We start from the raw sequence: 16,057 nt of genomic DNA, 5'->3' as shown, positions 1-16,057 counted from the left end.
AACGGAGGTGGGGAATCCTTTGTTGAGGAAGAAGGTGGACATTTCGGAGGCTCCCTTGTCGAAGTTGGCCTCATCTGAACATATGCGACAGAGACGGAGGAACTGAGAGAATGGGATGGAGTCTTTACAGGAAGCAGGGTGTGAGGATGTATAGTCCAGATAGCTGTGGGAGTCAGTGGGTTTGTAATGGATATTAGTGGCAGTCTATCCCCAGAAATGGAAACAGAAATGTTGAGGAAGGGAAGGGAGGAGTCAGAGACAGAACAGGTGAACGTGATGGCAGGGTGGAAATTGGAGACGAAATTGATGAAGTTTTCCAATTCCAGACGAGTGAGGGAAGCAACACCGATGATATCATTGATGTATCGGAGAAAGACTTGTGGGTAGGGGCCGGAATAGGACTGGAACAAGGAATGTTCCACATACCCCATGAAGAGACAGCATAACTATGGCCCATGTGGGTACCCATGGTAACCCCTCTTACCTGAAGAAAATGAGAGGACTTAAAAGAGAAGTTGTTGAGGGTGAAGACAAGCCCGGCCAAGTGGAGGAGGGTTGTGGTGGGTGGGGATGGTTCAGATCTTTGCTCCAGGAAGAAGCAGAGAGCCCTAAGATCCTCCTGGTGGGGAATGGACGTATAAAGGGATTGCACGTCCATGGTAAAGAGGAGGTGGCTACAACCGGTAAAAAAGAACACAAAAGCTTGACTTCCCAACAAGTCCCAGAGAGCTTTACACCACAGAGAAAGACCCTTTGGTCCATGGTGTCCACGTCAGTCATCAAGCACCTATTCACTCTTGCCTGACTTTCCAGCACTTGACCCACAACCTTGTACTCTATTGTTTGTCTAAGTTCTTCTGAAATGTTGTGATGGTTCCTGCTTCTACCACCCTTCCAGCCACTCACCATGTTCAGTGTGAAAGATTCTTCCTTAAATCTCCTCTAAACTTCCTGCTCCTTATCTTAAACCTTTCCCATGGTTATTGACCTGTATACTGAGAGGAAGAATTTTATCCTACCCCATCTATACCTCTCATAATCTTGTGCACCTTCATCACGTCATCCCATAGTCTAATCTGCTCTAAGGAAAACATTCCAAGTCTATTTAATCCCTCTTCATAGCTGAAACGCTCCGGCCCAGGTAACATTCTGTTCAACTTCCTCTCCGTCATCACTGGGGCAATAACATTTTCAAGTGAATAAACTGCAGAGCAATGTAACTCCTTCCTCTCATTTGGCCTGGCCTTAACATAGAAAGTTAAATTTTCAGTTGCTGAGTTACTCTGAAGACTGAAAGCTCTTCGTAAGCTTCAATTGCTTTTATTAGTGAATCACCGAAGACTGAGATCTGAGATCTCAACAGGAACTAGATCAATCACTTACCTAACACTCTGGTGATTCGAATCATGAAAGCACCTGCTGTGAATGATTTTCTTAAATTATTTTCCAGCTTTTTACAGTTACAAAACTGTTTGGGGGAAAAAAAATGCACCAGCACAGAATTATATCAAATCCCCACAGTGTGGAAACAGGCCATTTGGCCCAACAAATCCACACCAAACTTCCAAAGAGCATCCCACCCATCCCCCTACCCTATCCACGTAATCCTGCATTTCCCATACCTAACCTATACATCCCTGAATGCTAAGGGTAATTTAGCATGGCTAATCCACCCAACTTGCATATCTTTGGACTGTGGGAGGAAACCGGAGCGCCTGGCAGAAATCCACTCAGACACGGGGAAAACGTGCAAACTTCACAAAGTCAGTTGCCCGAGGCTGGAATTGAACCCAGGTCCCCGGTGCTATGAAGCAGTGCTCACCTCTGAGCCACCATGGTGCCCATAGTCCTGGGACAATGTGCACTCTATTCCAGCTACAGCATTTTCCAACTGTACTAGGTGCTGATTTAGAAATTCTAAGTTTAGCCAACTTTTTGTTTGCAGGTAGTCCCTTTCCTGTGTGTAAGTGAAGCCATTCATGCAAGGGACCAATTGTTATGAAGGAAGTGATCCAGGCTACATTTGTTCTTCAATTTACCTGGCCTAGGTAATTAACAAAAGCGTAGCCACAGAACTGGATCCCCTCTTCTTTAGAAATGTTTCATGAAATTGCTAATTCATTTGAGAATATTGGGGATTCATGGGGAGGCAATGGCCTAGTGGTATTATCACTGAACTGTTGATTGAGGTAATGTTCTGGGGACCTGAGTTCATATCACACCACTGCAGATGCTGAAATTTGAGTTCAATTTAAAAAAAAACCCTGGAATTATGAATCTAATGAGATCTTGTCAGCAAAACCCATCTGTTTCACTAATGTCCTTTACAGGGTGGCAAGGTGACTCAGTGGTTAGCACTGCTGCCTCATAGCGCCAGGGGCCTGGGCTTGATTCCCCCTTGGGCAACTGTCTGTGTGGAGTTTGCACATTCTCCCCACGTCTGCATGGGTTTCCTCCAGGTGCTTCAGTTTCCACCCACAGTCCAAAGGTGTGCAGGCTAGGTGGACTGACTATGCTAAATTGCCCATAGTGTTCAGGGATGTGTAGATTAGGTGGGTTTGGGGAATGGGTCTGGGTAGGATTCTCTGAGGGTCAGTGTGGACTTGTTGGGCCAAAGGGCCTGTTTCCACACTGTAAGGATTCTATGGATCTATGGATTTGGAGAACCAGTTCAATCCCTCCCATTCTCAAACAGGCTTAGGGCTCAGCAGCCTTTCAATTATACCTCGGGGTCAAGATCCTGGAACTGCCTCCCCAATAGCACAGTGGGCCTATCAACAGGCTTATCAAATGAACTGCAGCAATTCAAGCTAGCAGCTCAGCATCATCTTCTCGTGGCAACTTACAATTGAGAAGAAATGTTAGGTCAGCAAGCGATGATACTCAAATCCCATGAATGAACATAAACAACCCATATAATGATTACAGCAAGCCATTAAAATTGTGGGGAATATTCTAGTTTCTAAATTGATTCACCCAGATTGCTGATTTTATTTGTGAAAGTCACTTTTATAGGTTTGTCTAGTGACTTTCTGACTTTTCACATAAAATACTCTGCACCTGCATCCAATGAATATAGCCTTACTCTTTCCCTGATGGATCTTCTTGTTCCATTCTTGCCCTTGATAGTAGTTGGCCCTAATGGGTTTGTATCTTTTCATTTGGTCTGTTCTGAGAAAGTCCATGAGCTTGGCCTTGATGAATCCTGTTTATTGCCTTGACGACTCCTGATGGGTAACATTCATATCACTCTGGACATTCAAAAGCTTTGAGTTATGCATAAAATAAAACTGAAGGTGATATCCTTTTGTTTACCTCTAACCCCAACATCCCCTTCCCTGTGTTGAGATGCATCCAGCGTAAATCACAGGAATTCCATTCCATGTATACTGTGCCTGAAGGAAGCTTCTTGGCTTATTTTCTGCTGATGCTTTGTCCGGGGCTGTTTTTGTCAGTGATTTTTGTTTTCTGTTGCCTGACACTGTATCAGTGACAGGGCAAGGATGCAAGTCAAAAGCCTACCTGATCTGGAATAGGAATGAAACACGTGCTGTTGGTATTATTACGAATCACACATTAGTCACCTCACCAAACGGAGCTAACCCAACCCACTCAGAAATACAAGCTGATGATGTTGTGCTGATGAGCTGCATATACAAGGATGCTCTGAAGCTTGAAGGAAACTGAAATGCCACTATCTTAAACAAACTGGGTGAGTGAGCTGACATTTACCATGTGTTCCATTGCATTATTGCTGCTGTCGACTACCACAACAGCTTGAACTGTGGCCTTCAGTCATATGCAGGTAAACGTAGGGCAGGAGGGGAAATCTCTATATTCTCGTTAAATCTGCAGAGCCTCATTTCATTTTGTATAAGCATAGAGAATATTGGAGAAACTCAGCAGATCTGGTTGCACCACTGGAGAGAGAAACAGAATTAATGATTCAAGTCCAGTATGAGATTTCTTCAGGGTTCCAAAGAAGGCATACCGATCTCCAAACATCTCTCCACAAGTACTTCCAGACCTGCTGAGTTTTTCCAGTATTCTGTTTGTGCTTGTTTCAGATTTCCAGCATCTGCTGTATTTTGCCTTCATCTAGGTCAAAGGTCTCTTGATTTGATAAATATCCACATCTTACACTTTCCAAAGCCAACATCTGCATTGTTTAATTTCTAAGTAAAATGTCACCCCCAGCTGGTAAATACAGGTTCCTTGCATAACAGCCATGCGGTTAAAAAAGATTAAAAGTTAATTCTATGCTCTGAGCAGGGATGCTGCATTTGAAGACAACATAAACTGAAGATAAAGTTAAAATGCTTCAACTCAGATTCCTCCACTGACACTCCCTGTCGGCAAGGCACACCACTGGGAGCCTGGGATCACTGAACTAATGTCCTATTAACACTTTTCTGCACCTTTAGAAGATAAAGCAAAATATTTAGTTAACAATTTGTGGCTGTTCTCATGAAGGCATGTCATTTGATCTTCTCATACCTTCCAAAACAAATAATGTACTTGGAGGTGTACCACGTGGTATCAATTTAAAACACAGCAGCATAATTGTTTTATGTTTATATTTAATAAACTGTATTCAGTTCTAGCAATGTGCACTGCAGAGGTTTTTGGGATAATGTCGCCAATGACATATTCAATTCAAGGTACAATTAGTGAAATAAGCAACGTTACTTTTAACAAGCTGCCCACAAACAACGACATATCTAAATAATAAATAAAACTTTATGTTTGATAAATAAAACAAAGAGGACAATAATCTTTTGGCAGAAGAATTATAACATATTTAAGTAAAAAGAAATTACTATTAGAGATGCAAGTGATTTATTCAGGTCGTAGAAGTGGAATTATTAAAACTGAGGATTGCACTCTTATCCATTAATTTTCTAGTTCATTACAAACACTTTTTGGATTTAAGTCCCATTTTAATCAGTTTCTCCTTCAACACTTTAAGCAAAAAGAGCTGCTAGTTATAGAGGGGCAATTTGTAAGGCTGAGCTTTCTGAATTTTATCTGTCATTATCATAAGCATTTCAGAACTTTTACATATTAACAGACAGTTTTATTGGTTTACCAGCCCTTTAGTAAACATATACAAGTGAAAATAACAATTATTAAGACTTAAGCAATTGATTTATTGAGGAATGAAATAATTCCAACACTTTATTACTTTTTTTTGCTCAAGAGTTCAATATTTTGTGGGTGTTGTGAATGTCAATGGTGCCAGATACATCTTGCAATCTCAGGTGACCATTTCATTGATCTAAAAGATCCAGGCTACCTCCAGGCATTTGCCATGTTCTTATTTATTCTGAAATCAGACATTTTAATAGTGGATTGTCCTGTTTAGTATCACGTACTGCAGCTACAGAGAACCGTATGGAGAGTTTTTCTGGGATTTCCGTTCACTGGAGGTCTTTTGCAGTCCAGAAAAGAGGAACTTCAGTGATGGTAGAGACATTGTGTAGACACTGTACGGCCTCAGAACTTGTATGTCAAGAACGTTCACAGACATCTAACCACTTCACAGAAGTTACATTTTTTACAGCTTCATAAGACACTAAGTTATATGATTCATTCCAAGTTAGCCAGACACTGCGGGCCAAATTTTAGTTTAGCTGTGGAGACAGGGCCTGAGAGAGGCGAGCCTGCATTGATCTCTTACAGGCTGGTGCGCTGAGCTGGCACTGTCGTACTGCACCTAGACAATTGTCATTGCGGCTCGATCAGGGGTTGAAGGTGGGTAGAGAAGGGGAAGAAGGGGTAACGACTATCCACCTGCCAGCATCAAGTAGCTAATTCAGCTCATTGCTTAGAAAACTTGTCAGAAGTCACCCAGAACAAGACCTTCTTGCCATCCAGCTGATGAGATGAGGTAACCACCCACTGGCAGATAGGGTGTAGGGTAGGGGAAGGAGGGTAGTGCAGTGATGGGGATCATTGATGCTTCATTGATTTAGCTACCACGACGGTGACTGATGGAGAGCCATAGCTGCAGCCACAGGCATTCCCCTTCACAGTGATGGATCTGCCAGTCTCCCTCTGCTGCCCTTTCAGACTCAGGAGCCTGCTCCCCTTTCAGGACAGCATTCCGACAAACAAACTCTTAATTATCCACCGCCTCAAAAATTGTCAGCACCACACATTCCCAACCCATGCCTCCTCTCACTGGCAGGTTAGAATCCCGGAAATTAAAATTGAGCCTCATCTGTAAAGTGAGGAGCTCCACTGCTAGAAGTGAAGATTACCACTGCATGAAACTTTCTGCTATTGGATCCATACAAGTCATGTCACATTGCTCTGAATGTGAACATGCTAAGCAAATAAAAAACATTATTCTTCATAAGGCTTAAACAGGTGTTGATAGACAGGGTACAGGTGCCAAATTTGTGCCATGCATTTCAGAAGACATATTTTCAAAAGTAAAGATTTATTTTCAAGCCTTCTTGATACCAACAAGCAGCTTCCTTGTTCTCTACTAAGTATGAGAGAAATGGTGACTGAATTGATTAAGTGTTTTTAACTGAGGGAAGAATTTCAGCTCCAAATAGGGTAATTTTTTTAGTACCCCACCTGCGACATTACTTCAAAAATAAACAATGCTGCCCATATTTCTCCACTATGACAGTGAATACTTTTTCAATATTCTCCCAACACAGTTTCCCCTTCTATGGTGAGCTGAATCCTTTACAAAAAATTTAACTTCATGGTCCGGGTCAGTTGTGCTACATAGTAAGCATTCCATGTAAGCTTTTCAATTGCTGGCAGTCAGTTTAAATTAGGGATGGCCTTCTGTCCAAAATGTGACTAGCACAGGCTTCTTTGGCAGCTCAATGCTAAAGTTGGGACATAGCACATGAATCGATGGAAAAATATACAAGAGTTAGATTGATTCTTGACTGACAAGGTTATCAATGGGTATAGAGAGTGAACAGGAAATCAGAGGCGGCGATCAGATGAGCCATGATCTCATCAAATGGTACAGCAGGTTTGAGGGGGCCAACGGCCTACCCTACACCTATTGTGTATGCTAATGTGCAACTTCCATCAGCGCACCCCGATTTGGTTTAAAATGGTGGTCATGACCCTCATGTGGCTGAGCACAGAAATATTTAAATGTTGTTTTTCTTGTACTTAATTCTTCAGAATCAGGCTGGTATTAATGGAAACTGGCTTGGTACAAATGTTTGTTTTTCATAACTGTTTGCACCCAAATTGCATTTTCAACATTACACAAGTAACTAATTTGAAGGTCAAACCGGACTTCATTGAAGCACAACTTTCTGAAGAAGGGTCCCGACCCAAAACGTCAACTTTCCCGCTCCTCTGATGCTGCCTGGCCTGCTGTGTTCCTCCTGCTCCACACTTTATTATCTTTGACTCCAGCATCTGCATTTCTTGCAATCTCAGGAAATATCCTTTCGTTGGAATGGATCGCTTAACTCTTTTTAAAAAAAAGTGTTCAATTTGTTTATTTGCTTTTGGTTCCATGGTAAAATGAGTCAACATCACACAAAACTTTAATTTGTTACATTGGAGAGGAGAGGTTCATACGCTTATCTAACAGAAAACTCAGGTGGGGCAAGAAGTAGATTTCTGAATTTTTAAACGAATGGATTAAAACTTCAAAAAGATTGACTGCTTGTGCAGTCCATCCAAAATAGGTCTTTGAACTATGATGAACTGAGACAATGTTAGATTGAAAACATACTGAAGACTAATTTTATAAGGTTGCAATTCCAGTCTGTTCCATTGGGAAAAGGTACCTGGAAATCATGGGCAATTCCCCATAAGGTTACATGCACAGATGTGGTGTACTTTGATTAAAAGTGTACAAGTGTTTCATGCTGCTTAAAAGTGCACTTTTACTTTTACCATGCCCCTTTTACATAAGAGTACTGAATTTAGCAGTAAGGTTCCCTACATAACACTTGTTGTTCTTGTTTCAATCTCCTCCATTACTGTTATACACCAATGCTGCAATCTTCTCTCTCATTGGTTAGTAGCATCTCCTCGATTTTCACGTCATCATTGCTTTCATTTCCCACCCCACCTTTCTGTCACTTAACTGTCAAATGGTTACACTAATAACAGGACTCACCATATTTAAATAGAACGACTATAATTACGAACGGATGAGATAATTGTACAATCGAATATGCAGATGCACCAGGAGAATTATTGCACTATGTGTGGGCATGCTTTTGACAGCAACTGTTCAACCTGGTTCTAAATTTGGATAAACCTGGTGTAGAAATGAGTTGTTTCATGATGCAGGATAATCGATCCTGTTTTGAGCCCCTGACCTACACATATTATTGTGACAAGATATTGAGTGAAGACCAGTTGCCTCTGAGAGGAATCAGAATATGTGTTTGTCATAGACTTCTGTTAAATACCTCACAGGAATCAGCTTGAGAGCTGCATTAGCAAGGACCTGCAAATATTTCACTATCTTTCCCCACAGGTGGTATGGTGGCACTGTGGCTACAGTATTGCCTCACAGTGCCAGGGACGCAGGTTCAATTCCACGCTCAGGTGACTGCGTGGAGTTTGCACGTTCTCCCCGTGCCTGCATGGGTTTCTTCCAGGTGCTCCAGCTTCCTCCACAGTCCAAAGATGTGCAGGTTAGGTAGATTGGCAATGCTAAATTGCCCATAGTGTCCAGGGATGAGCAGGCTATGTGGGTTAACCATGGGAAATGCAGGGTTAAAGGGATAGTTTGGGGGTGGGTCTGAGTTGGATGCTCTTCAGATGGTCAGTGGTGATTTGATGGGCCAAATGGCCTACTTCCTCACTGCAGGGATTCTATGATTATTTTGGAAACGTTACATAGCAACGAAGAACAAAGTTAGTTTTGCTCTTTATGCTACTAGGCTGGTGTGCAAAAGGTAGGCTGATTTAGAATGGTTAATTGCCAGCCTTTAGTCCAGTGTTTCCCAAACATTTTCCCACCATGACCCCATTTTCAGGCCTGAAAATTGTTGTTATCCATCAGAAAGAACTGCAAGGTGGGGAGGCTGTGGAACAGTGAGAACGGGGGCCTCTTAAAAGTCAAGCCCAGCTGTTTAAAACCCATCGATCCACAGCAGCATTGCTGCCTGAAAGCTCATGACCGCAAAACTTCAGCTGGTGATCTCACACAATGTCCTGACCTCACTGTGGGAAACCCTGCTCCAATCTTGCATCCACCTATAACCTTCTTAAAATTTATTCATGGACATCATTGGCTAGGCCAGCATTTATTGCCCAAGCCTAACTCCCCAGACAGCAGTTAAGGTTCAACTACATTGTTTTGGCTCTGGACTAACATGTAGGCCAGACAGGTCAGGATGGCAGATTTCCTTCCATGAAGGACATTAGTGAAGTAGATGTGTTTCTCCTGACAATTGTCAATGGCTTCATCATTGCACTCTTAATTCTAAATTTAAATGAATTCAATCCAACTATCAGCTATTGTGGGATTCAAAACCAGGCCAGCAGAACATTACCTGGATCCCTGCGTTAATAGGCTAGCAATAATACCACTATGCCATCACCTCCCCTAGCAACTGCAACTTATTTAAATCTTATTAATCTGCTTGCCTATTGCCTTCCTTCTCCATGCTGTCTTATAGTTGTTACCTGTCCCCCAACGTATTGAATTTTAAATTTGCATCCTCATATCTCTAGAATCTTGCTTAACTTGCTCTATATTGTTATAACCTCTTCCAATCACATTTCAGGGAAGTATTGACTCTGAAGAAGTGGATTTGAATTCCACTGCAGCAGATGATTGAATTTAAATGCAATTAATAAATCTGGAATTAAACTCTAACTCAGTGGTCATCATGAAACCATTGTCAAGTGTTGTGAAAATGCATCAGATTCATTGATGTCATTTGAGGAAGAAAATATCCTGTCCTTACTAAGCACAGCATTCATACAGTATGGAAATAGATCCTTTAGTCCAACTCGTCCCTGCCAACCAGATATCCCAATCTGAACTAGTCTCATTTGCCAGCATTTGGCCCATATCACTCTAAACCCTTTCTATTTATATACCCATCCAGGTGTCTTTTAAATGTTGTAACTGTACCAGCCTCCACCACTTTCTCTGGCAGCTCATTCCATACATATATCACCCTCTTCAATTGAAAATGTTATCCCTTAGGTCCCTTTTAAATCTTTCCCCTCTCACCTTAAACCTATGCCCTCTAGTTTTGGACTACCCTACCCTAGGAAAAAGATCCTTGCATTTGACTCCACACTCTTAGTAATTTTATTGACTCTTAACTGTCCGGTGAAATGGCCGAGCAAGCCACTAACAAAACAGAAATTGCTGGAAAAGCTCAGCAAGTCCGGCAGCATCTGTGGAAAGAAATCAGAGTTAACGTTTCAGGTTCAATCACCCTTCCTCACAACTAAGCTCTGAAGTAGCAAGCCACTAAAATTGTATCAAATCACAAAAAAAAATCAAAACCAGATGGACCACCCAGTACCAGAAATGACAACATGACAATATCAACCCCAGGCTGTTAACCTCACAAATTCCTTCTCACTAATATCTAGGAATTTGTGCAGAAGTTGGGGGATTTGTCCCAACAATTAGTCACCAATTTGACAGACCAATATTTTACAGACAGACAGACAGACAGACAATGGTGCAGAAATCAGCACCAAGCTTCCTGAGTATCCCATCAGCAGGACAGGCCCATCAGAGTGGCAGCTCAGTGGTTATACAGTCAGGATGGAGTTGCCCCAGAAGACGTGAACATTGACTCCAGACCCCTGGTCAAATTGTCACGGAAACCAATTAATTAGTACAAACCATGCTCCTTTGCCTGATGAGTATTTCATGTTGAGCACCATTTGGAAGAAGCATATAGGATTAAAGCATAGAATGTATTTACGTGGTAGACTTCAACATTCATCGCTGTAATTAGCTTGGCAGGCACACTACTGACTGAGCTGGCTGAGTCCTAAAGAATAGTTTCTAGACTGAGTCTGAAGCAAGTGTCAAGGGAATCAAAAAGAGAGATAAGCCTATCTGACCTTATCAACACTTCTTCTAACATATGCTGATGCAGCAGTCTGAGACAGTGTTGGTAGGAGTGACCACCGCACAGTCCTTGTAGAGACAAAGTCTCATCTTCACTTTGAGTATATCCTCCATTGTGCTTTGCAACATATTAACTGTTTAAAATGGTTAGACTTTGAGCAGACCTAGCAACTCAAAACAGCAAAAAGCGGCATAATTTTATTTAACTATAATTTTCATAACAGAGTATTTTATCTAATCTACCACTACCATAAAGCCAGGGACAAACCTGGATTTAATGAAGAGTGCAGGAAATCATGCTAGGACCATCACTAGGCATACCAATAAATGAGGTGTCAACCTGATGAAGGTAGAAGACTACCTGCATGGCAAACAGTAGAAACAGCATGCAGTAAACAGGTCAAAGCAATCCCACAACCAACAGATCAGCTCGAAGGTCTGCAGTCCTGCTACGTCCAATCATGAAAGGTGATTGGAGAATGGATAACTAACAGGAGGGGGCAGCTTCACATAGGTCTTCATTAGTCACAATGGAGAGCTCAATAAATCAATGCAAAAGACAAGGCTGAAATATTTTCACCATCTTCAGCCAAAGTGCTGAGTGATGATCCATCTTGGTCTCTTCCTGAAGTCATCAGGACAAATCTGCAGGAGTTCCTCAGGGTAGTGACCCACAGCCAAAAATCTTCAGCTGCTTCATCAATGACCACACCTCGATCGTTACACCTCACTGGGGTAGGGTGCTGAAAATCTAGCCCTACTATTCCCAGAGCTGTCACAAAACTTAAAGATCTTTAAAACTCCAGAGTTCCCCAACTTACCTGTCTTTTAGACTTAGTTTGATGGAAAGCACAGACAAGGTTTCTGTACTTAGCAAGAAATGTAATTTATTACAAATAAGTAGATTCCAACTACAGATAAACAAGTATGAACCACTGACATCTAACTCTACTAGTTAAAACTCTAATTCCTAAATTAAAATCCCCACAACAAAAACATTCAGACAGAGAAAGACACGCATGAAGAGAAAGGCTATGAAGGAGGTTCTGTGGTCCTTGTCCAGAGGGTTTGCTAAGACTATCCTTTTGCTAATTGGAGGGCTGTTTCTTGATCGTCCTTCTCTAGGTACATTCACTTGTTTTCAGCAGGCACAGGGTGACTCATTCACACTAACAAAGGTGTAATTTCGGACTTAGTAATTGAAAACAACAACAACCGATAGGGGAAATAAACTGCCAATCTTCAGATTTGTGATTTGTTTTTACTGCAGAGCAGAAACAACTCCTTCCCATTCAGAGGTTCAATTTCTTTTGCTCAAACACTACACCCCAGGCTGTTCAGCTGCTCGGGAGCCAATCACAGTTGATTGCATGGAAGGAACCTTTGTAATCGACAACTGGTCATTAGTCCACAAACCGATCAGCTACCTGCTACTGCCCGAATCTTCTTTTATACACAGTCCCCAGGCTCAAGCTCATCTATAACTAGGCTTTCCCAAGTGCTTGAATATGTAAACAGCACTTAAAATGCGTGTCAGGTAACTTGCTTTTAAGACCTGCAGCAATCCTTCAACAGCCTTTGCTTTTTCAACCAGTCCTTTTCCCATCTCAGTCCACAATCAAAGAACACAAAAATAAAAAGATACAATCTTTACAACAACATGATACAAGTTACAGGAATGTTCATTGACAATTGCACAACATTCATCACTATTCACATTCCTTCAGAAACGGTCTTCCTATGCAGGAGGGCCTGGACAACATTCAAGTTTGGACTGATAAATGGCAAGTAACATTCATGCTACAAAAGTGCCAAGCAGTGTCCATTTCTACCATGAAAGAATCTAACTATCTTTTCTTAACATTCAATGGTATTATGATCACTGAAACCCAACCCACCAATATCCCGGAGATTATTTATATGGCTAGTCAATTGTATTGTTGCTGTAGGAGCAGGTTAAAAGTTAGGAATTCTACAGACAATACCTCTCTCCTGAACCCCCCCTCCCCGAGTGCCTGCCCACCATTAGCGACAAGTTAAAAATATGAAGGAATACTGTCCACTTGCCTAGATGGGTACACAGCCAATAACAGTCAACAAGCTTAACACCATTCAGGACAAAGGATCTTGCTAGATTGGTACCCCTCCACCACCTTCAGTATTCACTCCCTTCACTACCCAGTGCACTGTGGTAGTAAGGTACACTGCAAATCATCAAGACTCCTTCAAAAATCCTTCCAAATCTACAATCTCTACCACATAGATTGACAAGGGTGTAGACATCCACATATGACCCACATCCCACGAATGAGTATTAGAAAGAAAATTTTATTTTCATCTCTTGCTGCCTTTGGTCTTCCAGCTAGCATTGGGAGTATCATCATTCTGTTATCTTCAGCTGCAGTGGTCCTATTCTTAGGAGCTCCATCTCGAAACCTTGTGCTTTCCCCTTACAAACATTTGCAATACCTACCTTTTTGACCATGTTGTCAGTCACCTCTTGATATTTCTACCGTGACACAGCATCCATCGTCTTTATTGCTCTTAATTATCATTCCTTCCCTCAATAAACGATCAGGGAATATTGTCCACATTAAAATGTGCCATTTAAATGTGTAAGAGCTGCTTGGACACAAGATCAAAAGCTTGTATGTTTTCAATTAAAGGTAGATCATTCTGAATTCAAGAATGAACTTGGAGTATTTACTTTAAAAAGTTTTTGTTGCAGTGTGTTGGATTACAATTTTTTGACCTTGAACAAGTTTGAATGACCAGACACTGACTGTCAAGACTCTCCCATGAAGAGTGTTGATTTGAATACAGGCTTACTGATGGAAGTATACTCCATCATGGATCACCAGTACCAGATGAGAAATGGATTAAGAAACACATTTGGAGCCTGTAACAAAAACTAAGATAGATCAGGCTCTTCCCTCTAGGCTTTGTGACTTCATTCATTCAAATACTTTGCTATGTCTTACTTCAAAAAGAAACACTAATAATATCCACATTAACGTGCAAGTGTTCATTACAAAAATCTCTGATCTGTAATGTGAGGTAGTTCACAAGAATCTTTTTAAAAGTCCTGTTGCTCACTATCATCTGGTAAGAATCATAGAATCCCTACAGTGTGGAAACAGGCCCTTCGGCCCAACAAGTCCATACCGAACCTCAAAGCATCCCACCCAGACCCACCCCATCTACACATCCCTGAACACTCGGGCAATTTAGCATGGCCAATCCACCTAGCATACACACCTTTGGACTGTGGGAGGAAACCAGAGCACCCGGAGGAAACCCACGCAGACACGGGGAGAATGTGCAAACTCCACACAGCCAGGCACCCGAGGGCGGAATCGAACCTGGGTCCCTGGTGCTGTGAGGCAGCAGTGCTAACCACTGAGCACCGTGACACCCTAAGGTATTATGTCACGGGGACCACCCACTGGCAAGCTTAGTATCTGTGGTGTATTCTTTCATAGTATAAATACATTAAAAGTATTTGAGAAACATTTTGTTATGAGCTGAAAGAAATAGAGTTTGTTCAGGTTTCCAGGATTCACAAAATACTTTAGGTTTGGCAAAGCTAGGGTTATAAAATTATTTAATATGAACGTGTTTTGTCACTTCCCTCGTGTGCTGAACAATATTGGTTTTTCTAGCATCTCTCCCAAACTGTACAAATATTGCAAACATTAACTGAAAGAAAAATATCAAAGTTGGCAAATGTTGCTATGCAGGAGAGGCTGGCACAGTTTCTATTTGCTGTAGTCACGTGGCAGTGATGAACCAAGGATCAAAAGTTCTTATTTCAGTTTTATAATGTTCCTCTTGGTTTATGTAAAAGCATAAGACATCCGAACAGGAAAATAATTCACTCAACTCCTACAATTTAATTTTTTTTTACTAATTAGGGTATTTCAAACTCTGCTGCTTTTTGCCTTTGGCCTTTAGATCAACAACAAAAATGTTGTTGGTTGCAGACTTTCTAAAAGATTACACTCTGCATAGTCTTGAGAAAGGGAACCAGTTGTCATAGTTGGCTGGATAACTAGAGTGTGCTTCAGAACAATACCACGACAGCAGAGTGTGACTTCTGTTCTGGCTGAAGTAGCCTTGCGACTTGCCTCCTTAACCTTCCCCGTAGTAAAAGCCATAACGTAAGCAGTCGTGTGGTGTCACTCGGGTAATTGACAATGCTACTCGAAGAAGAATCTAGAGAAAGCTCAGTTTTTAAAAATGTCTACTTCTTAGACCATTAAGATTATGGCAGCTTAATGCCGGTGACCACAACTTGCACTAAATCCAGATCTTCTCAGCCAAGCTTCCTTCCTGCTTTCATCAAGGTTACATGCTTGTGTTGTTAATATACTGCAGCCACATGACATTCGGGTAAACCCTAATTACAATCCTTAATAATTTAAGCAGGTACAATTACTTTTCCCTTGCCAGGAGTGATGTGATTTTCTTCTTTGAAAATTATAGCCTATCTTTCTCCAAGATAAGTTGTCAGCTGCTGAGAACAAATTTGAATTTGTAGTATGCTAAATTAGCTCTTTCATTCATCCAGTCAATTTTTTTAAAAAAAATTAATCTGTAGAGTTGTTGTGTTTTATTTTTGCTGTATTTTCACTTTCAGTGTTGGACTTATCCTTTATGAAGCCTGTGTCAGACATTGTATGCTTGCTTATTGAAGATAAGCATTCTTCTCTTAAGAATTTGTTCGTCAGCTGTGTTTCCATATAATATTGTAGAATTATAAAGAGAGATTTCTGTGGTAATTTTAACCTATGGGTACAGAATAGGTCTATATCTACTAGAACCATAAATAAGATTAATTGCCATTTTAATTACCTTTTTCATTCAACTAACCCTGGTTAGTAGTGGTTTGAACAGTTTTGTTATGGCTGTGTGACTGTAGTTTAAAGATTTAAGTACAAGTGTAATGATCTGGTGCAGTTTCCCTTACTCTTGCAATTTTTCGTAGAGATTTACGTGGAC

The 16,057-nt window shown here is 41.3% G+C and overlaps 1 protein-coding gene across 3 annotated transcripts in view; it reads right to left on the bottom strand.

Annotated features, from left to right (window-relative positions):
- Window positions 1–16,057, bottom strand: part of slc6a2 (solute carrier family 6 member 2) — a 167,448-nt gene that overhangs the window by 120,673 nt on the left and 30,718 nt on the right. The window lies entirely within an intron of this gene.

Source organism: Rhincodon typus, chromosome 15, assembly GCF_021869965.1.
Source record: "Rhincodon typus isolate 14 chromosome 15, sRhiTyp1.1, whole genome shotgun sequence".
NCBI lineage: Eukaryota > Metazoa > Chordata > Chondrichthyes > Orectolobiformes > Rhincodontidae > Rhincodon > Rhincodon typus.
This window is presented reverse-complemented; position numbering and strand designations above follow the sequence as displayed.